At 32.5% G+C, this 24,364-nt stretch overlaps 1 long non-coding RNA gene and 1 pseudogene across 1 annotated transcript; both read left to right on the top strand.

The window, feature by feature from the left end:
- The first annotated feature begins 532 nt into the window (after nt 1–532).
- LOC108460001 (3-phosphoshikimate 1-carboxyvinyltransferase 2-like) lies at nt 533–20,006 on the top strand (annotated as a pseudogene).
- A 586-nt stretch (nt 20,007–20,592) lies between these two features.
- LOC128285618 (uncharacterized) lies at nt 20,593–22,780 on the top strand. Its single transcript, XR_008276130.1, has 2 exons — nt 20,593–21,945; nt 22,416–22,780. It is a non-coding gene; the product is annotated as an uncharacterized LOC128285618 (long non-coding RNA).
- Nucleotides 22,781–24,364: the final 1,584 nt, after the last annotated feature.

Below are 24,364 nucleotides of genomic sequence, written 5' to 3' on the forward strand. Positions count from 1 at the left end.
AATTGATCATTTTGTTAAAAATTTTATTTATTTCTATTATTAAAAATTGATCCATGTATGTAAGCAGGAGGTACATGTGTACCTCTCTAGTTATTTCATCAGCCATGCAAATAAAAATAAATGAAATAATGTACACAGATTATAATTTACAACTTTTAGTAAAAAGAGTAAAATACTGTTACGAAATGAAAATTAGAAATAACTGAGGTAACAGGTTTCGGTTTTACTAATATATTTTTCATCAAAGTAATGTATGCAGTTGTTAATTTTACCAGAAATGACACACAGATTTATTTCTAATTTGATTTACCTGATTAATTAGAGCAGTATTATTTCACTGAAAATTTTTACTTTTAATTTAAGTTAAATGAATTTGATAATTTTTTTCAGAGAGTGAGAATTTTATTAAATCAATCAAACACCAATCACTTCTTATCAACAACAACAAAAGAACATTTCCACAACCCAACCACCATCACATCAAAATGCTTTTTTCTTATAATCCGACAACTCTTTCCAATTTCCTGTCATTTTTGCTTCAAAAACAGTTGGTGTCTTTGACACAGAAATGGCACAGGGCAGCAAAATCTACAATTCAACCTAGAAAACATGTGTTCTTCGCAAACATGTTCCTTCAGTAACAGCTTCAGAAACATTGATACAACCAATTAATGAGATTTCGGAAATCTCTCCCATAGTATCCTGCTTTTAGCTGCTTTATCCTAGGTATGTCGATTTTTATTTAAGTTCTTAGGCTATTAGTAAGTTTATGTTTTGGTCATTTAATTTTAAAAGTTATAAAATGATCACTAAACAATTCGAAATTTTTTTTTAACTCATTCAGTTGTTAAAATCGTTGTTGTATGATCTTGTCTATTCACAACGCCTGTATTAATTGTAGACTCTCATCCTCCAGTTGAATTTTTTTTCATGAAATATCTTTGAATGTCTAAACAACTTTCTTCTCCTATTTCCAACACTAACCTTCAGATCAACTTAGATCTAATGTATATTATTTTACTCATTGATTAGTATTGATCCACCGTCACTTGAGCTCGCTAATTGGACTTTTAAGAAAAAGGGAATTTAACAACCCAATAACTTAAATAAAAACTTTTGAATAATTCAATGACCATTTTATAACTTTTTAAAATTGAGTGATCAAAATATAAATTTACTAATAGTTTAGTGACATTCGGTATAGTTTTTTTCCAATAAAATTTGATAATGCTATGATTTTTAATGTTTGGTTAGGGAACTACTGTGGTAGAGAATTTGTTGAACGGTGATGATATTCATTATATGCTTCTCGCTTTGAAAAAACTTGGGGTGTATGTAGAACATGAAAATGACGAGAAACGAGCCGTCCTCAAAGGTTACGAAGGTTGGTTTCCAGTAGAGGATATGGAAGGTCAAGAAATGGAGCTTTTTCTCGGGAATGTTGGAACCGCAATATGGCTTTTTACCACTATTATTGGTTCCGCCGGTGGTAGTTCGAGGTTTTTCCTATAATTTTAATAATGTGGAACTATATGCTTTATATGCTGATGTTCTTTCAAATGCATATATGTTACATGTTTATTTAGCTACATTCTTGATAGCATACCCCGAATGAGGGAAAGGCCGATCAGGGACTTAGTTACTGGTCTTAAACAACTTGGTGTGGTGTTGATATTGATTGTACTCTCGGTACGAATTGTCCCCCTGTCTATATAAACGAAAAAGGTGGTCTTCCCAGGGGAAATGTACGTATGGTTTAAATCGTTTTCGTTATATGGTGTTGTTACCATTTATGATGTTCCATTCTGGGTCTTTCGAAGATGAAACTTTCTGAATCTATTAGTAGTCTATACTTGAGTGTGTCACTCATGGCAGCTCCTTTAGCTCATCGGGATGTGGAAATCGAGATCATCGATAAATTGATTTCGAGTCCATATGTTGAAATGACTATAAAAGTGATGGAAAGGTTTGGGGTCACCGTGGAGCACACAAATAACTTGGATTGATTCTTTTATCCGAGGAGGTGAAAAGTATAAGTAAGTTACGTAGCTGCAAAATCCCGTACTCAGTTTCGATAAATGTTGTAAAATCAATAAATCTTCCAGGTCTCCTGGATATGCTTATGTCGAAGGTGATGCTTTTAGTGCAAGTTACTTCCTTGCTGGCACCAGCAGTCACGGGTGGGATTGTCACGGTAGAAGGATGCGGAACAAGTAGTTTACAGGTACTTAGTAAAGTATTGTTCCCGTTGTTATGGTTGTCTTTAAGGCATATCTCGAATTCCATCACTATACAACTTGTGCTTTTTTTTCTTTCGATTTAAGGGTAGGGGCGAAGCCATGTAGAGACCTAAGGGGGCCATGCTCTCCCAAAGTTTAATTTTTTTTCAATTTAGTCTTTTATAAATATACTATTTTTAACAGCCCATTTTCAGTAAAATTAGAACAGTGATTTCAAGACCGTAAATCTGAGATTAGAAGAAAATTTATTTTAATATTATTTTATGGTTTATAGTATTCTAAAAATATCGTATGAAAATTTTGTTAAGAAATTTTATCGTTTACATGTCTAATATGATGAAAAGGACCAAATTTCATAAAATGTAAAAGTTGAATTCTAGTAGCTAAAGATACCAAATAGCTATGAAATTCAAAATTGAAGGTCTTTATATGGAAAATAGACCAATTGGTGGAGTCATTAGATAAGGATGATTATTCATCATTGGAAAATTTAATAAAGAAAAGGATTAAATTGGAAAGATGATAAAATAAAAGATGATAAATGAATTAAATAATAAAATTTCATCATTTTCATCATCTTTCCTAAAATAAGACATGGAAACCCTAGCCATGGAAACCGAAGTTCAAGCAAGTTTATTTTGCTTAATTAGATAAGTATTTTGGTCCCGTTTTTAATAATTTTTATATTTTCGAGATCATAATAACTTAATTTAGCTATCTTGAGGATTAGTTCTAAAATGAGATAATATAAGTTCGAAACGAACTATTACCTGTATATACATGAAGTACATGGAAATGATATTACTTGATATACTGAAGCATGAAATGATTGTTACATGAATATGGAACTTGCTTGATGACTTTGTTCATCTATGATGATGAGCTATTATATGTGCTTACATGGCTAACATGTTGAAGATATGTGTTTAGGCTTTTGGCCAAGTTGATTGGAATATGTTTTGTATGCTTACCTTCTATATGAAATAATGGTAAGTTAAATTCCATGTTATACGAACTTACTAAGCTTAAATGCTTATTCTATTTTATTCTCCCTGTTTTATAGTAATTCGGAAGCTCAATTTGGTTGGAAGCTGGTCGAAGTTACTTCACACTATCCATCGGCCCATTTCGATATATAAAGTAAATCAATTTTGGTTATAATGGCATGTATAGGTTAATTTGGCCAAATGTTGACATGTAAATGTTTTGTTGTGATTAGCCATTTGAATGGCTTGTGTTTGATATATTTTGATATATATATGGCTTATCATGCTTGATGTGTGTCGAAACCATTTTTTAAAGGGATGTTTGAAAAACGGGGATCGACTTTTGAAAAACGAAAATGGGAGTCGCCACCAACCTTTTTAGGTGTGATTGGTTCACCTTATAAAACGTTTTGGTCTACGAAAATTAAGAAAATAGGTTCGGGAGTCGGTTACGTACGAGGAAGGATTAACACCTTCGCAACGCCCAAAATTGGTACCAAATTGAATAGATTTCTGTCTTAATGTCAAAAATTTGAAAGGATTTAAAAAATAAGATCTCTTTTTTAAAACCAGAATTATTTAAGTTAAAAAAATTGAAATTCCTTAGCTCCGAAAGAATACAAACATCACATCCAACATGATAGGACAGATATTCTTAAACTCTCGTAATTGAGATCATCTCGTGATTTACAAAATCTATTTAGAAGGATACTTTAGGCATTTAAACAAATAGGAAATCGCAACCCAGCATGTTAGGGCACTATTTCTCGAAGTTTCCAAACATCAAGCATTGCCTTTTATTTTTTTTTAAAAAAACCTTGGAATATTATTTTAAATGACGTTTTAGGATGACATATTAATGCATCATGAAGCATAGATGTACAAAATATTCTAACATTTCCATACAAACATAAATAATATCATTAAGACAAAACTAAATAACATGAACATACGTTTAATAAAAAAATCATACTAGGTAAATATAAGATAATAAACAAATAAAAACACGAGTAAACTAAAAGAAAAACATAATACATGAAAAAATTATATAACAATATATATCATAAAATAGCACATAAAAGAAATAATTAAACATAGCATAAAAAAATGAAACTATGCACAAATAAGATAAATGACATACACTAAAAAATGAATAAATAGAACATTTACAAATTATAAAAATATAATACAATAGTTCAAAATACATGAAATGATAATATAATATATATACATGCATAGAAAATATATATTTGAAAATAAACTATATAAAAGGTTAAATATTATAATATATAAAATACATAATCAAATGTATAAAAGATAGGAATAAATATACATATTTGAAAAATGAAGAAATTAAAATAAAAAAAAGATTGAAAAACTAAGATAGACGAAGAATAAAATAAGAACAAACCACAGAGAGTAAGAACGCAAGAGGGAGAGAAATTTGAGTGAATGCTCTCAAGAATTCTTATTGCTTCCCTAAAACTCAAGTGTGTTTACAATGAAGGGAGAGGCCTCTATTTATAGTTGAACCTCCTCAAATCCAACGGTACAGATCAATTACATCAATGGTTAAGATTAAAAGATATCTACAAATTAAATCTCCAAGATTACAAAATCATATCTTCAAGATTGCATATCGTATCATATCATATCTAAGATTGCATATCACATCTAAAATTGCATATCATGTCTAAGATTGCATATCCTTAAAGATTATATTTCCATATGAGTCAAGCTTATAGATAGACCTTAAATCTTTTCATGTAATGGGCTATTCCGATTAGGCCAAATTATATGTTTGTAATTTTGTACTGGACTTGGACTTTGTTTTATTTTTATTTTTTAGGGGTTTATTATTTTAAATACTGAAATGGGCCGGGCAAAAATGGGCTATTACAGCTGCCCCTCTTTGCTCATTGTCGTGTAACGAGAATAGAGTAAAGACTATAAAAGGTCCCATTTTGCCCGGTCTCATCAGCTTCAGACTTCATGGTCTTCAATCTGCTCCTTGCAAACTCAGGACTGTCATGTTGATATCTTCGATCTGCTCTCCGTCGAACACAGAGACACCAAATCTGCTTCTTCGATTTGTTTTCTAACAATACAGAGATGCCAAATCATCTTAGATCTGCTTCAGCGTAAACACGTGAAAGCCAAATCTGCTATGTCTTCGATTTGCTCCTTGTGAACACAAAGATGCCAAATCATCTTGGATCTGCTTCAGTAAAATTATCTGAAAGTTACATTTGCTATGTATCTGCTCTCCGTCGAAATGGAGATGCCAAATCTGTTATCCTGGATCTGCTTTGGTGTGAGAACATCCGAAAGTCAAATCTGCTATGTCTTCGATTTGCTCCTTGTGAACACAAAGATGCCAAATCATCTTGGATCTGCTTCAGTAAAATCATCTGAAGGTTAGATCTGCTATATATCTGCTCTCCGTCGAAATAGAGATGCCAGATCTGTTATCTTGGATCTATTTTGGTGTGAGAACATCCGAAAGTCAAATCTGCTATGTCTTCGATTTGCTCCTTGTGAACAAAAGGATGCCAAATCATCTTGGATCTGCTTCAGTAAAATCATCTGAAGGTTAGATCTGCTATGTATCTGCTCTCCGTCGAAATGGAGATGCCAGATCTGTTATCTTGAATCTGCTTTGGTGTAAGAACATCCGAAGGTCAGATCTGCTATGCTTTAACCTGTTACCCTACTGCTTAGGAGGTTAAGGCGCATCTTCGATCTACTCCACTACTGCTTAGGGAGTTAAGATTTGCAAATTTAACCTGTTACCCTACCGCTTAGGGGATTAAGGTGAGGCTTCGATCTGCTCCACTACTGCTTAGGGAGATAAGATTTGCAAATTTAACCTGTTACCTTACTGCTCAGGAGATTAAAGCGAGTCTTCGATCTGCTCCACTACTGCTTAGGAAGATAAGATCCATAATTTTGACATGTTACCCTACTGCTTAGGGGATTAAGGCGAGTCGTTATTGATCTGCTCCGCTACTTATTAGGGAGATAAGATCTGTAATTTTAGCCTGTTACCCTATTGCTTAGGGGATTAAGGCGCTGAATTTTGTAATTTTCAATCAATCTTGCTACATTGTCCACTGGGGAATCCACCTGTAGAATTGATTTCCTGGAATTTATGCTTATGCCAAATAATTAAGATGCCATGATCGAAATGAGTCAAATGCTCCTAATTAGACATATTATGATGCAAAATGTTTATGAAAATAACTCCTATTTCAGACGTCATCACTCATTCATCTATTGAGCTTTCCACCTCGTTCTTCTCGACATATCAATCACACTTTGCTCGTATGCCTCGAATCTCAATTTAGTCTACCGTGCCACTCCCCGAATGTTACGACCCACTGAAGATGTTTATGAAATGATCATTTCTTAAGATTAATATTTCTTAAAACATCCAACCACCTTTTGGACTGAAAAAGAAAATCTCTTGAGTATCTCCAACCCATACATATGGGAATTCCTTAAACAATTGTCTTGTTTCAGTTTCTTGTATTATCTAGAAATTTCCAGAGTAATATCCAAAACTTCGTTTGTGAAGATTTTTTTAGTTCATCTATCATTATTTCAATGCAACATGCCTTATGAATAATGGAAGACAAATAAATGGATTTTGAGGATAATTAGATTTGGAAAAATTATTGGAAGAAATGCGAAAAGATTAACCTGAGAACATATCTTTGCGAAGAAAAAGAATCCAAAAATAGTAAATAGGATAGAAATCGGATGCCCCAGATATCGCCGCTTAAGCGTCTATACACCAGCTCCATGAAGACTTTCTTGAGTTCAACATGTGTTTAAAAGATCCAAAGTAATTCGTTGATGCCTCGATATGTAACATACTTCACTTCTCGTCGAATCTAGTATAGCAAAGTTACTGCATGACTTTCCAAATTTGAGCTGCCCTTTCGGGTTTTCAACTCAAAACCCTTTTGGTCTCAAGGTGCCCTTTGCGTGTTTTCACCTTGGCCTCTCCATTTTTCTTTTTTCTTTTTTTTTCTTTTTTTTTTTTTGCTTTTGAAATAGAAGTCCCAAAGTGCCCTTTGCGGGTTTTCACATTGGCTTCCCTTTTCCTTCAGACAAAGTACTCCTTAACCGATTCCGAATTCACTAGATCAGATAAATTCTTCCTATCCATTTCTTGTCAAAATCAGTGCACCTCTAGAGAAAGCCCCCTTCGCAACATATGGCCCTTCCCAATTCGGCATCCTTTTGCATGGGAAGGATCTTCTTCAGCACAAGGTTTCCTTTATGAAATTCTTTTGGACGAACCTTCTTTGTCATAAGTCTGTGTCATCCATTCTTGGTACATTTGCTTAGGATGAATACTTTCAAGTTAAGTTTGCTAGAGGTATTCAATTCTTGACTCTATCAAAGCTTAGAGGAAAAATCTTAATTCATAAACCCATGAGAAAGGGATTGCCCCAGCAGCAGTCTTGGCTATTGTTTGTCAAACCCTACAAAAAGATTGTTCAATGGTTCTCAGCAGACAAGAATGAAGTTGCTGACTTTATCCTTCAACCTGGAAAGCTGAGGTATAGAGATTACTCTCGGAGCATACATCCCACCATGACTCGATGATGTTTCTGAAGTATCCCTAGTCTTCATAAATTGCCCCCCAACTGTGAAGCTGCCAAATGAGCGTAGCAAATAGGAGCCACAACAAATATGGCTGTGGTGCTCCTTTGATATATATAGGATAGAGAATGAATAAACTCGTGCAGATCATCAGCTGAAAACCCAGCCTGGTCTAAGAGAACATGATAGTGGGTCTGCCTCGTGATTCCAATCATTCCAGCATGGGTACCAAGGTAAAAAAATCATTGTTCTTTGGATAGCATACTTTGTTGTTAATGACAGTACCATGTAGCACATTGTCAGGAGATCTCTACTGAAAAAACTTGGTATGATGGTTTTTTGTACAACAATAACCACAATCTTTAGGGTTCCACTTCTCGTCCAGGAACTTGCAAGCCTCAATAACTTGATCAAAACTTGATTGAATTGAGACTCACTAACCCCATCCCTGAAAATAATGATTTGATCAGGTTTCCTCTTCCCTGAACTTGTATAGAAGTCTAAGAGAGCTTTCTTCATGATACCGTCATCCACTTTGTCAGAAACTGGTTTTGAAGAAAAAAATTTATCATTTTGAGCTTCAGAGACTATGTACGGCCTGATGCCCCATAGTTGGAAATCAATGGCCACCTCCTGGAGTTAACCATCGTAGCTATTGGTGGCACATCAGACTGCTCAGGAAAGTCAAACAATGCACCCATTCCATGGATGATGGTTGGAACCTTTGAAACAACTGGAATTGAAGGTGTTTGCCCCAGCGTAAGCATAGAGAGTAGACGGTAGTTTCTTATGCTAATTTTTACTAGTCTCGGTCATCTTCTGTAATTTGTTTTTTTTTTCTTTTTCTTTTCTTTTGGCAACCTTTGTTGCACTGTGGTATGGCGCATTATCTTTGAAAAGACAACAAACTTTTGGCATTGTGCAATTATATATAATCTTTTTTTTTTTTTTGAAATGGATGACTTTTGACTTTGTAATATTGGCATATGAAGCAATCTCCCCCTCTTAATGGAGTAGTTGACGTCTACAAAGATAAGTCATTGTCAGCTTGAAACTTTTGACGAGTTCGGACCCATAACATACATGCCCCATAAGTCTTGACTCCTTTAAATTTGGCATTCATTGTACAACTGATGCGATCCCTTTCCATAGTGGACCAACAGTGTCCCAAAACCTCATGTTTATCCTGGCAATTGCAAATCATCCTGCATAAGTCTTTAGACCACATTTTTGAATTCCCATAATAGTCTCAACAAGGTCTTGTTTTGTCTCCTCAACTAATTCCAATTTCGTAATCTTTCCTTCCTCTAAGGCCATATTTCCTACCACCACTTCATGGGGTAAAAACCATTTTCAACAAATTCAGAAACAAGTCATAATTTCTGTCACCTTCAAAGTACTGAGATTCCTCTAAACACATATCGCACTCAAAAGGAACTCTGAATCTGTAGTATCGTTACCCGTGTCATTGATATCTATGGATCTATGATAGGTACACAAAAGAATATACAAGGAATAAATGAATTCAAGAATGACTATTTACATGAAATGTCAAAGGTCAAAAGAATCAGAATATTTACTCAGATGAATAATAAAAGTATGTTTTATTGAAAATGAAAATGTCTGAACATGAGCCCACTTCTCAAAAGAAATCTCATTACTCCTAGGCTTTAGAGCAACAAGAGTGTTCTGAATATTACTCCGTAAAATTCCTAAAGATTACAGGAAGTTCCTCTGCAGTCCAATTGTTTAAAGAACTTCCCGGTTCGTAAGGGCGAATACCCTCAAGGTTTCTTTGTTCAGTCTCTTCCTCATGTATGACATTGATGGGATGATTTTCATTTCTAAACACCCCCTTCTCTAGGTAAGCTATCCCTCCTGATACAAAAGTCTAGGATATGTAAGGGAGCATATTCTTTTCGCTCAGCCGTGACTTTCTTCTCTCTTTCTTTCTCTTTTTAACCTTAATTAGGGCCTTTTTATAGATTTAAATGCATGTGATGTGATGCAATACAAATGCATGAATGCAAAAGAAAATGAGATGTTGATCTTGAATTCAATTCCATTAGAATAACTTTTCTAGAAAACAGATTTCTTTACATGAAAATAGATTACATATGTGGTCTTGCTCTTCATAGTCCAAGTAAACGCTGATCTTTTCTTCATGGTCGAATCTTGTAAATTATCTAAAAGATGTCTTTTCTAACTCCTTGTTGCTTAATCTGAGCCTCGATCTCTTACTTGCTTATCTCTATGATACTCATCAAAAAGTGTCGGCTCTTAGATAGTCTTCGTTGGCAATTAAATCAAGTCATGTATTCCTTCGTGGACTATCAGCTTTCTCTTGTCATGCTCTTGGATAATCTTTATTGGCTTGAATCTCTGGCAATTACATCATGTATTCCTCCGTGGACTATCAGCTTTCTCTCGTCGTGTTTATTTGGACTATATTCAAATGACCGCACTATAATCCACTTTATCAAGAAATTCGTTTCCTTATGACAAACTATTGAAATTCGTTTCCTTATGACAAACTATTCTATTTAGGAATCGAATTTCGAATCAACACCTTCTTTTCTTTGATGTAATGTAATGCAAATGCATGAATACAAAAAGGTATCGATCTCGATTCAGTTTCATTTTAGAAAACGTTATTTAAGGAACAAAAGTCTTTTCATAAAACGGATTACAAATACACTTTCGCTCGTAGGCCCAGAGTCTTAACCCTATCTAATAACAAAGCTAACTATCGACCTCTATCTGAACTACCCCGCTTTACATTGCTTTAGGAAGAGTAACGGTGTATAGCCAACGAATCCCCAAATCCCAAGAAGAGGTACCCAATCAAAACTACCGCAGCGATAAAGGACTTCATTAGGAGTCATCCAAGGTGCTTTCCACAAAACCTCTTCCTCTCGAAGATTCTAAAGAATATCCATCCACCTTTCTTCTGTAAGGGGGAATAACCCTCAAAGAACACTCGGCAAGGAACCTTCTCAAGCTTCCAAAAGTGACTATGGAACCATACTAACAACAACTATGCGCATCCAATGAATCTACTTTACTAGCTCTCCGACATGTACTTCAAGGATCAAAACGTCTCAGCTAGGATTGCTAGCACCGGTGTCTTCTGTTGACCAATACGATCAAAAAAATCTACTACTGCCTCAACTATGTGCCTTATCGCCTTCGGGAAAATCACCAAATCGTAAATACTTAAGGCCCAAACGTTGACCTTCTTCGTCACATCAGGGTATGCCAATATCAGATCCCTCAAAATGGCCCACAGAATGCACTTACTATCGCCCTTTTACTGCACTCGAGCTACAGCCCACTGCTCACTCATCCCTATGATCATCACTAGTTTCCTCACGAAAATTAGGAGGCTAGCAGGCATAACATAAGCTTTGTTACCTTGAATTCTCGGACAGCGAAACAAGGTTGTATACTCCTCCAAAGTAGGCACTACATCTACCTCTCCAAATGTAAAACAACTATAAACAGGGTTCCAGAACTGTACCATAGCTCGAAACAGATGCTTATCTACCTTAATGTCTAGCAAATAGGAAAGATCTCCATAAGTCTGAAAGAAAAGCTATCTATCTCGTCATCCCGTTGGGCCCAAATGTCCTTCATCTCCCGAAAATATTCTGTGTCGAACTGATACGAGTAAAGTCCTACAACTCTGATGTATATCCCTCGGTGACACTATCTCCTTTCTCTAACTGGGTTTTCTCTGACTAGGTACAGACAAAGGCGTTGTCCACCACTTTATTAAGATATTCGTTCCTCATTACAAAACTTTCTAACTCAAAAATCGAACCGTGAATCGATACCTTTAAATGCCAAATGACATGCAATGATAGCAAAATAAAAATAGGTCAGTCTCATATATATATATATAAAAATGATAAATAAATACTTATAAGGGTAGCTTACTAAAGGCTATTACTATCTTTCCTAGGGTAAGCTCTTTAAGGTTTACTATATGAGTTTTAGCTCTAAAGCAAGGGTACCTGAACCAGCAGATTCCTCGGTCTTCATCCATTATAGGCTCATGCATGACGAAGTTCGTTCGGGGACACATTTCCTATGGCCATACGGAGATGAAAATCTCACGAAGACATAGGTACAGCATCCCGGAAGCAATCCACTAGCTCATACGAAGGTGAAAACCTTACGAAAGCGTAGCTTCTCACTCCCACTTAAGGGTGTGACCACAACGGTCATACAAATGCAATGTACGACAATTAGATAACAAACATATGCAGCAAACACATGTAAAATAGGATCAAATTTTAAATTTTCCAAAACTTCCAACATTAAGACATAAAATAATCAATTTCTTGGCTCGACGTCCCCAGTGGAGTCGCCAAGCTGTCGAAACCATTTTTTAAAGGGATGTTTGAAAAACAGGGATCGACTTTTGAAAAACGAAAACGGGAGTTGCCACCAACCTTTTTAGGTGTGATTGGATCACCTTATAAAACGTTTTGATCTACGAAAATTAAGAAAATAGGTTCGGGAGTCGGTTACGTACGAGGAAGGATTAGCACCTTCGCAACGCCCAAAATTGGTACCAAATTAAATAGATTTCTGTCTTAATGTAAAAAATTTGAAAGGATTTAAAAAATTAGATCCCTTTTTTAAAACCGGAATTATTTAAGTTAAAAAAATCAAAATTCCTTAGCTCCTAAAGAATACAAACATCACATCCAACATGATAGGACACGATATTCTTAAACTCTCGTAACTGAAATCATCTCGTGATTTACAAAATCTATTTAGAAGGATACTTTAGGCATTTAGACAAACGGGAAATCGTAACCCAGCATGTTAGGGCACTATTTCTCGAAGTTTCCAAACATCAAGTATTGCCTTTTATTTTTTTTTAAAAAAACCTTGGAATATTATTTTAAATGACATTTTAGGATGACATATTAATGCATCATGAAGCATAGATGTACAAAATATTCTAACATTTCCATACAAACATAAATAATATCATTAAGACAAAACTAAATAACATAAACATACGTTTAATAAAAAAATCATACTAGGGTAAATATAAGATAATAAACAAATAAAAACATGAGTAAACTAAAAGAAAAACATAATACATGCAAAAATTATATAACAATATATATTATAACATAGCACATAAAAGAAATAATTAAACATAGCATAAAAAATGAAACTATGCACAAATAAGATAAATGACATACACTAAAAAATAAATAAATAGAACATTTACAAATTATAAAAAATATAATGCAATAGTTCAAAATACATGAAATGATAATATAATATAATATATATACATGCATAGAAAATATATATTTGAAAATAAACTATATAAAAGGTTAAATATTATAATATATAAAATACATAATCAAATGTATAAAAGATAGGAATAAATATACATATTTGAAAAATGAAGAAATTAAAATAAAAAAAGGTTGAAAAACTAAGATAGACGAAGAATAAAATAAGAACAAACCACAGAGAGTAAGAACGCAAGAGGGAGAGAAATTTGAGTAAATGCTCTCAAGAATTCTTATTGCTTCCCCAAAACTCAAGTGTGTTTACAATGAAGGGAGAGGCCTCTATTTATAGTTGAACCTCCTCAAATCCAACGGTATAGATCAATTACATCAATGGTTAAGATTAAAAGATATCTACAAATTAAATCTCCAAGATTACAAAATCATATCTTCAAGATTGCATATCATATCATATCATATCATATCTAAGATTGTATCATATCTAAGATTGCATATCACATCTAAGATTGCATATCATATCTAAGATTGCATATCCTTAAAGATTATATTTCCATATGAGTCAAGCTCATAGATGGACCTTAAATCTTTTCATGTAATGGGCCATTCCGATTGGACCAAATTATATGTTTGTAATTTTGTACTGGACTTGGACTTTGTTTTATTTTTATTTTTTGGGGGTTTATTATTTTAAATACTGAAATGGGCCGGGAAAAAATGAGCTATTACAATGTGTGTTTGATATGTTTGAGTGATGGTGAACTTATAAGTATGTTGATGATTGGTTTGAATTGGTATGTTTGGCATAATTATGCATATATGTGGTTGGAACAATAGGTGATTGTGGATGTTGATTGACATGTTATAAGATGATATTTGAGGTGCCTAAAGGCATATTGGTTGTATGTTGTGGTAATACATGTTTAGGACATGATTCTAGTTTGATTTAAATGTCTTGTTATGGCTTGGTGATGTGCAAATTAATGTTTATAGGTTGATGTCAATTTGGGTGAGAAATGTGGCTTGGAAAATAGCCTATTTTCGTCTACACGGGCAGAGACACGGGCATGTGTCTCAGCCGTGTGTGACGCGTGGTCAAATGACACGGGTGTGTATCCCTTGCACGTTTGAAATATTTTTTAACATATTTCGAAAAATTCTTTGAGTACCCGATTTAGTCTCAACTTGTTTCTAATGTGTATTTTGGGCCTCGATGGCTTACATAAGGGACATCATGCTTGATTACGACTGGTTTCTGATATGAATGCTATATGATATGAAATATCTATTTATTTGTTTTGTAAATTTCAGTAATGCTTTGTAACTATGGCCCTCCCAAAAATATAAATAGACCCTCTAAAATTTAAGATTTTGCAATTTCCCCTTTGTATATATGTTATAGCCCTCCTAAAAATATAAGTAGGCCCCATCAATATTTTTTATAGTATTAAAATTAATACTTAAAAATTATTCTTGATAAAAACAAAAGGATAATTTTATTGAAGAAGCTAAATTACTCATGATGATTTTTGAATGATATTTTTGTTAAATAATAATTTAATGTTTATTTAATATTTTACTTAAAATAATAATATTTTATAAGTGATATAATAATATCTATAAAAAGAAAAAAAAGAAAAGATGAGACTTTTATCATTTTCTCTTTCATAACGGTGACTAGCAAGAAAAGAAAAAAATTTCTTCATCATTTTTCCTCCAAATTTTAAGCATAAGATATGTTTTTCTTCAAATTTTTCATAAATTTTGAATCTTTGAAGCATGTTTTACATATATGTACCAATAGTTTTATTTTATTTTATTAAGTGTATTAAAAGTTGACATTAAAGGATATTGATAGAAGCTTATAAAATTAAGTGAAACGTGCATGTTTCTAACTTGCTAGAAATGTAAAAATGAAACAAAAATAGCTAGATAATTTTATAGTAAGTTTCGGCCAAAGTGAAGGGCAGGAAGAAAACATTTGTCACTTTGTTTAAAATTATATCAAATGATAGCTTGTGAAACAGTGAGCATTCTGGTGAAAACAAAATAAAAAATGGTTAACCGAGTTGAAAGTTATGTGAATTTCGGATTAGGAAACTTAAGTTGTCAACTTGATAAACCATGTATATATAAGCTTGTCATTAGTAGTTGATTTACTTAGTATTTAAAATATTATATTTCGAATTGAAAACTATGATTTCAATTATAAAGTTAGTAAATTCTTGATTTTAAGTTGAATTTGACTATTATGATTTCGAATGGTTGAACAAGCATAAGCATGAGTATGTTTGATTAAAAGTAAAAAATTATATATTATGCTATTTATGATTTGAATATGGAATGAAATTGAAATGATAGAACGTCGTGCACAATTTTAAGTAATGATATGTTATTTCTTCTTAATTGTTGGAATACTGCTTCTTTTGAAACGATTTTTTATATGTTTAAATCAATTGTCATGTTAGAATACTTTTTCTTTTAAATCGATTGTTTATATGTTTAAATCGATTGTTATGTTGGAATATTGCTTATTTTGAATCGATTATTTTTACGTAGCACGTCTAATTTTAACTTGTCCCCTTAAGATTAATATCCTGGCTCTACCACTGTATTAAGGATGATGTAAAATTTGCTGAGGTTGTTGAGATGATGGTTGCCAAAGTCACTTGGACCAAGACTAGCGTAACTATCATCGGACCCCTGAGAAATTCATTGAGGAGGAAACACTTGCATGCTATTGATGTAAAGATGAACAAAATGCTAGATGTTACTATGACTCTCGCTATTGTTGCCCTTTACGCTGATGGTCCTAGTGCCATAAGAGATTGTATAATCTTGAACATGTTATAGTATAGGGTAAACTACACCAATACTCACCAAACTATTAGTGAATTTATTTTTTGTCATCTAACTATTTAATTTTATTTTTTAATCACGAACAGGCTAATGATGGTAACTTTTAAAATTGGCATAATAGCAATTTTAACCCTTAACATTTACACATTGTGTAATTTAGTTTTTTTTGCAATTTTGATTTTTTGTGACATTGAGGATTAATTTAAAAAAATAAAAAATAAAAATTATTATATTAGATTTTTAGTGTTTCTATTTTTTATATATATTTTTCAATCAAATTTAGTTGATAAATTTAATTTTTAGCTTTTAGGTGAAAATGTCGCAAAGAAAAGCAAAACTACAAACAAATATCAAATTATACAATGAATAAATGTTGAGAGTTAAATTTTTAGAATCAAGACTAAATTAACACAATGTATAAATGTTGAGGGTTAAAATTACTATTATGCTACTTTTAAAAGTTGTCACCATTAGTGTGCTGATGAATAAAAAATAAAATTAAATAATTGAGTAACCATTTTATAATTTTTTATATTTGAGTGACCAAAAAAGAAATTTACTACTAATGTATTCTACCCTTTAGTATATATGAATAGCATAAATAGGAGACCTTTTGTAATAACATCTTCTTTGGGTTACTTCAGTGGCAAGTTGAAGGGTGAAAGAGACCGAAAGGATGGTTGCTATATGCATGGAACTCCGGAAGGTAGTTTGTGATGACCTGAATTTTACTGTTATAAAAAAAGTGTATTTTCGGGTCTCCGTTTTTAAAAAATGAATTCGTAAATATTTATTAAAAATATTTACGAAGTTAATCGAGTGGTTAATTAGAGTTTAATTAAGTGAATTAGCTTAAATTAAGGATAATTGGATAAAAGGATTAAATTGAATGAAGTGTGAAAGTTTAATTATAGAATAAAGAAAATTGAAAGGGCTAAATAAGTAAATAAGCCAAAAGAGTGCCAAGTGTATGACAAAAATAAATACAAGTGTAATAAATATAATACACACATTTGTAATACATGTATGTATTTACTTATTGTTTGAGTAAATATTAATGTATTTATTATTATTAAATTGATATTATATGATAAATAAATAAAAGTAAGACAAATGTGTGGTAATGATTGGGTACAAGTGTATTAATAAAAATACATATACTTGTAATGCTTGTATTTAAGTATTAATAGATATTTATTATTTATAAAAGGTATTTATTAATTAAATAATTATATTATAAGTTTTTATGTGAAAAATAAATAAAAAGTTGACAAATGTATGGTGCATATGGTGACATGTGTAATACTAATATACATACAATTGTAAAATACATGTATATTTACTTATTATATGAGTATATTATTAAATTATATATTAATATTAAGTAAAAGATATTTATATAATGAATAGATTAAAGAAAGACAAATGTAATAATATATGTGTATACAAATGCAAAATAGATATTAGTTATTAAATAGATATTTTATTATAGCTATTATTAAGTTATTATAATATATATATATATATATATATATATAAAGTAAAAGGAATAAAAAGAAAAAAAATAGAAAAAGAAAGAAAGGATGAAACCAAACAGAGAGCAGGGGAAAGAAAGAAGGAAGGAAAAAAAGAAAGAAGGAAAAAGGGGAAAATTGAGATTTCAAGGCTTAAAAGTTAAATAGGTAAGTCAATTTAGCCTTTTTTACTTAATTTTGATGTTTTGGAAGCTTTGGGACAAGGTTTTGATGAAATTAAGTGAATATTTTGAAATTTATTAGATTTCTAAATATTTTTCATGTTGAATAAAAAGATGAATTAGGGGTTAGTTTGATAGGAATTCAAGTTAAAAATGAAATAAGGATTGAATTGTAAAGTAATTCATAAGTTTTATGTTGTAGGGACTAAATTGATGAAATTTTGAAATTAGGAAAATATGCTGGAAATTTAATAGTTAAGTATGAGTTTGGACAAAATTTGAATAGAAATGAAGTATGAATTGAGATGGAAAAAGTAAGTGAATTTAGTTAAGATTAAATTGAAATTAAAGTAGAAATTGTATTAATTAGATATAAATTAGTAGTGAATTAACGAATATGAATTGTTTTAATTCTCATAGCTAATGTTGTCTCGAGAAATCTCGGCTAAGCAAGAAAAAATGGCAAAGACAACGGGAGTTAGCTCGAGAAAATACGGTTTGTATTTCTATAATCTGAACTTAATACTTAAATTGTTGGATTTATTATTTAATATATATATATATATATATATATATATATGTAGTAGGTGTTTTGAGATGATTATTTGAATTGGATTGAATATTGATTATATTGAATTAATTTATGAATATATATGAATGTTTGAATTGAAATGAATATTGATGTGGAAATTGAATAATAAATATTTGTTATATTGGAAAATATATGTAGTTGGAAGTGTGATGAAATTGATAGAAAATTGTGATTATTGTGAAATTGAATATTTATTAGTGAAAAGTGAATGGAATTATATTGAATTGAAAAATATAGTTAATTAATTAAAATATGAATTAATTGAAAATTGGAAAGTGAATTAAATACCCTATTAACTAGTCGGGCTAGTCGATATAGTTGGCATGCCATAGGATATGGAAGAGTACGGGTTTTGCCGGCTTCGATCGAGCACTTATGTGCCGACTCTTCATTCTTATTACAATTAATGTTACCGATTCGGTACTTTGTGTGTCGGATATTATTATCATACTCATTCATTATCGCTTTAGATTTGTTCCGATGAGGTACTCGTACCGCATCTTTATTCTTTCCGGATTTGTTCCGACGAGGTACTCGTGTACCGTATTATTCTTTATTCTTATTCTTCGTTCGGCTTCACCGATGAGGCACTATGTGCCGTACTGGTGTGTTGGTTGGATCCGTGTATCCGTCTAGGTCCGAGTCATGTTAATAGGGTAAATAAAAGAGTTGGAAAGATCATTGTTCTTTGAATAATTTAATTGTTCTTGTATATTTGATTTTCTTGAATAATTGATCATTCTTGGATAACCGATCAATTGATTGATCTTGAATAATGACTATTACTAAATAAATAATTGTTCGATTGATGATCGTTAATGAATATTACTTGATTGATTAATTGCTATTGAAAAATAATAAATGATTTTGAATTTAAAGTAGACCAAAACATTGGTTGGAAAGTGAATGTTTGAATACTCATTGAGTTAGAATAGTTCAATATATATAAATTAATATGTTTTATAATTGTTTAAGTGTTCGATTATAGAAATACCATTGAGTGTATACTCAGTGTTTGGTTTGTTTCGTCATGCGAGTTAAGTTAAGGCTAGATCATTGAATCAGCATCCCAGGCCGATCCCGAATTCGATGAGGTAAAGCATGTTGAGCATTTGTAATGGCATGTACCTAGGATGTCTTATGAGAGTTATTTAGGTTGTGAAAGTATTGATAAAATAAGTAAATTATGATTGGCAATGGTATATAGCATGAATTTGAAATTTGAAAGAAAAATTCGTAGTAATTCTCATTTAGTCCCGAATTGATTTTTACTGTTCATATTGGACCGCGAGGGCCCATTAAAGGGACATTATCTTAAAATTATGATGAGTCTGAACGTTTATATTTAATTAATGTCTGTATTGTACTATACTGATTGGTAATGTCTCATAACCCTGTTCCAGCGACGGTATGGGGTTAGGGGTCGTTACATAGTTCCAATCTAGTTTTATGCTTAAAACAATCTTGGCAAGAGATATTGATTCGGGGTTCTTCCCTTAATTACATTGGTTTCATATTGCAGCTCAGAGCAATGGTTGAAGAAGGGTCGAATTATTGCGTGATTACTCCACCAAAGAAATTAAACGTGACAGTAATCGATACTTATGATGAACACCAAATGGCTATGACATTCTCACTAGCTGCACAGAGGTTCCAATTGCCATCAAAGATCCTGGTTGTGCTCGGAAAACCTTCCCCGAATACTTCGAAATTCTCAAGAGGGTTACGAAGCATTAAATGACTCTTTTACTTGTACTAGTGTTACAGGGCTAGATCTTTCGTCTCGCGATCCGTGCAGCCTTAGGCGATCCGTTCATCCAAACTCGCCTAAGTCAACCTTTACTCAAGTGAGGATTCCTTTAGAAGTCCTCCAAGGCACCAATTTGTAAAGCGAAAGCGATTTATGCCAAAAGAAGCTTACACAGAACAACAGAAAGAGCACATACAAAGTGTTTGAATAAATGCTCTCAATATTCTCTTATTCACAAAAAATAATGAAACAATGAATGGAGTGAGTACAAATGAGGGGGAGACTCTCTATTTATAGTTGAGCTCCCCAAAACCAACGGTCAAGATTACAATACATTGACAAGCGAGATTAACTACATCCCTTAAATTATGGGATTTACAAGATATGTCATATCAAATCAAATCTAATCTTTACAATATATGATTCTATCAATCTTCTAAGATTAATTACCAAAATAGCCTAACTTGCCATATCTTCATTATCTGGCCAACCAGGCTTCACTCTGACAGACTTCTTCAACAACTTACTGAATCGGACCAGTTCTTGTGGGCCAAATAATCTCCATCTACACAATACCTCCACTGGATGTATTTGGTGCGATGGTCACAGGCTTTGAACTGTGACTGGTGACACTAGAGGGAAAAAAAGGCATAAGACATAAGTTTGTACCACCATGATGGAACCTTGTCTTTGATGTTTGTTATATAATTATAATAAAAATAACCCAACCCAAGGTCCAACTTGATTAATTCTCCTATATAATAAAATTCTAAAGAACTTCTTTGGGGGACAACACCGAGAGATTCCATTTTTACCATCTCTATTTCTTCACAGAACTCTCTCCCCTCCATTGGTTTATACTTTGTATCAACAATTAGTACCGTGGACGTCGATCGAACACGTGACCTTCAAATAATTTCAAAACCCGTACCCTTCGACGCCACTGACGGCCATGGATCAACAGCTTTCTACAATTGAACCCGTTATTAGTCTTTGCATGAAACCAAACTGAGCCATCGGACACTGGCTTCATATCAGTCTACCCAAAGCACACCGTAAAACACCACCATGGTTCGACAATCCCCTCTTTGCCGGAAACCAACAAAATAACAGTTACTTTCCTCCATTAACCACTGAGAATCCCGTGGAGACTCTTCCTCATCCACCCCCAAAACAATGGCTTGTCTAATTAGGGATTATTTTTGGAGGCTTAAGTGATTCCTGCTTTTTGGAAAATTTCCATGCTCCGTACCTCACTTCATTTTCCAGATAAGTCTTACTCTCTCTTTTTATATATAAGGATGAAATGCTGCAATTTTGTGAATTTACTGAATTAATCTCATGCGCAGTCTTACAGGGGTTCTTTTAGTATTCCATTGTATTTGAATTGTGGTCTTATGATCATGATTTATTAAAACCACAATAAATATAGCTTTCTAAATGCAGAAAATTTCAGTTTTAGAGCTCAGTTACTCAAGCCTGGAAAAGTGCATGACTTCATGTTGCAATTAAAAAAGGGGGGGTGACCCTTGTTATAATTAATTAGGACTTGCATGCCATTTGGGTAGAAAGGTTGGAATAGTGGCTATTGCTGGCTCTCTGTCCCCTGTATAAAACTTGACTTTTGCCAGTTCTTATTTCTTCTGCATGTACAGGTTTGTATCTCATTTCCCCCATTCTAGAAAACTCACAAGTTGTTCTACTTCAATTTCCTTCATCCTTGTTTTCTTGCAACGCTTGTAACTAATATTCACAATATTTTTCCTTAATTATCTGTATCTGGATGAGTTATGTAATGATTCTTAAAGCCCATTGATGAACAATTTTGTCTAATAAAATCCAAAATCAAGTTCTCCTTGAAATCCCGGCGGGCTAATTTAATTAGAAAGGTTAAGAAGAACAAACATCCAAGCTAGGAATAAGCAGGTGAGATGCTGCAATCTTTTTTAGTTATATATATATATATATGTTGAGTGTTTTTCTGTGTGCCTTCTTAGTGGGAGAATCAAGTATATAGTTATTGTTCATAGAATTGAATTTCTAGGTAGGCTCCATGCATATTGACATGTATACTACCCTAGAGTTAACACGTATTCACCGGTCGAGGTGTTTGCCGATTTATTTGTTTGGCTTTGTGCCCTGTGCTCACGAATAGCTAGGGATGTGCGAATTGAGCTCGCGAGCTCTTCCAGCGAAGCCCCTTAACCACTCCACCGGGTGGGATCCAAATTATGTTTACTGTTTGTAGTGTTCAACATTGTTCCCCATATTGTTTGACCCAAAGTTTACTTAGAATTGAGCTTTAGGCGTACTAAAGTTTTGGTTTAGGAATCGGGACAAAGTCTGTACGTCTTTTCTTATACAAATATGCTTGGCAATTAACACTATTTTTGCAGGATGAAAGAAGCACTCGGCAACCAACTAAGTTCTTCATACCTCTGGCTTCTATGTGCAGTTTTTATATGCAAATGATCCTTGAATTCTGAAGTTAGTTTGCACATATTCATCAACATTATTTATGGCATCTTCGATAGCAATTCGCTTGATTCATCCAGGCAAACTAAAATCCATAACATAGGAACAACAGTTGTAGGTGTTGATAAGTTTAGCAACAAGTATTATGAGAAACTTGGGGACATTCAAAATGGTTTGTTTCGTTATCCTTTTTTTATATAATGTACATGTTGAAAATGCACCACCGGTTCCAAACATTTCATTGGATATTTATATTACGAGTGTCATTTTTACGGTTTACCTGATATTCATATCGCGGTTGTCATTTTTATGGTTCGCTCGATATCTATATCGCAACCTTGGATGTTTTAACAGTTCGCTTGATATTCATATAGCGGTTGTCATTTTTACGGTTTGCTCAATATTCATATTGCAACCTTCGACATTCTAACAATTAGCTTGATTTAAGATCACAACTGTCATTTTCACGGTTTGCTGATTTTAACTTGATTTTTACGGTCGTTTTCTAAGCTTGCTAATTTCTTCAACAAGGTGAGGGACAAATTTTTACTTATGAGAAACACGGTTCGCGGTATTCTGCAATACAATTCTTGACTCCTATACCACACTATTGGACAACAAAATTTGCTTGATAAAATTTCAAGTTAAAACCTATTTAGTATGCCCTAAATTACACACTTCACAAGTGTAGGCTTGTCTTAGAAGAATCCGACTTGATTAATTCCCCTATATAATGATATTCTAAAGACCTTCTTTGGGGGACGGACACTTAAACATTCCATTTTTACTATCTTCTTCTCTACTTCACCAAAACTCTCTCCCCTCATTTTCCATATCCGTTGATATTGTGTATCAATTCATCTCGTAATCTAATAATTCTGCACTGGGTAGCTCAATTTTATTGCCATTTCTTCCTAGATAATTTTATTTTTTCTACTTATAATGTGTGCGTACTTGGTGTTTGATCCTTGATATTTCATATGCAACAAAATCTCTCATAATTTGAGCTTACATTTATGCTTAAATTGAGGCTACATTTTCAAAAATCTTATTGATATAATATTAATATTTTAATAACGTAAATTAAAATACTTTAAAATTAAGAATCAATTTAAAATCAAAGATAATGATTATAAAATATTTGGTGAAATTTATAAAATATGAACAAAATAAAGATTATAAATCGGTTTTTTTTTAGGTCCATTTATAGTGATTCATTGGGGATTTTTTCATAATTTGCTGCTAAGTTTCTAAGGGAAAAAAACAAATGAGCCTAACTATGTTAGGGTTATTTTCATCAAATCCTTTAACTATGTTTCAATTTTTAAATTAATATTAAAATTTTAAAATTTTAATTGAGGTATCAATATCGATCGTATCAATTAAGTTTTATCATCGGTCTAAATATTAACATGTTTATACCTATTGCATGGATAGATTGAATTCGATGTGTTAAAAGAAGAAGAAGAAATAATTCTTCTAAATTTAAATGACACTTTTTTAACACGTCATATTGAATTTCTCCTTATGATAGGTAAATACATGTTTACAATGTGAATCTACATATTTTAAATATGCTTTACATCATATAAAACCGTCATTTAACAATTAAGTTGATAGAAGAATTTAATGGATACAATACCAATACTTTAAGGATTGAATGAAAATATTTGAAAATGTAGGGGCCAATTAAAAACTCGAACATTTTGTGAGGTAATCCTTTGTTAGATGTCGTATTTTTATTTTTATTTTTCAATTCAAACCTTAATTTAAAATATATTAACTAATTATTGCTTCCAAGTTGCAATTAAAACTATATATGCTTCAGCTTTCAAGCATTCTGAGGTAAGTGAAAAGGCAACAGCTTGTC

Source organism: Gossypium arboreum, chromosome 12 (assembly GCF_025698485.1).
Source record: "Gossypium arboreum isolate Shixiya-1 chromosome 12, ASM2569848v2, whole genome shotgun sequence".
NCBI classification, from domain to species: domain Eukaryota; kingdom Viridiplantae; phylum Streptophyta; class Magnoliopsida; order Malvales; family Malvaceae; genus Gossypium; species Gossypium arboreum.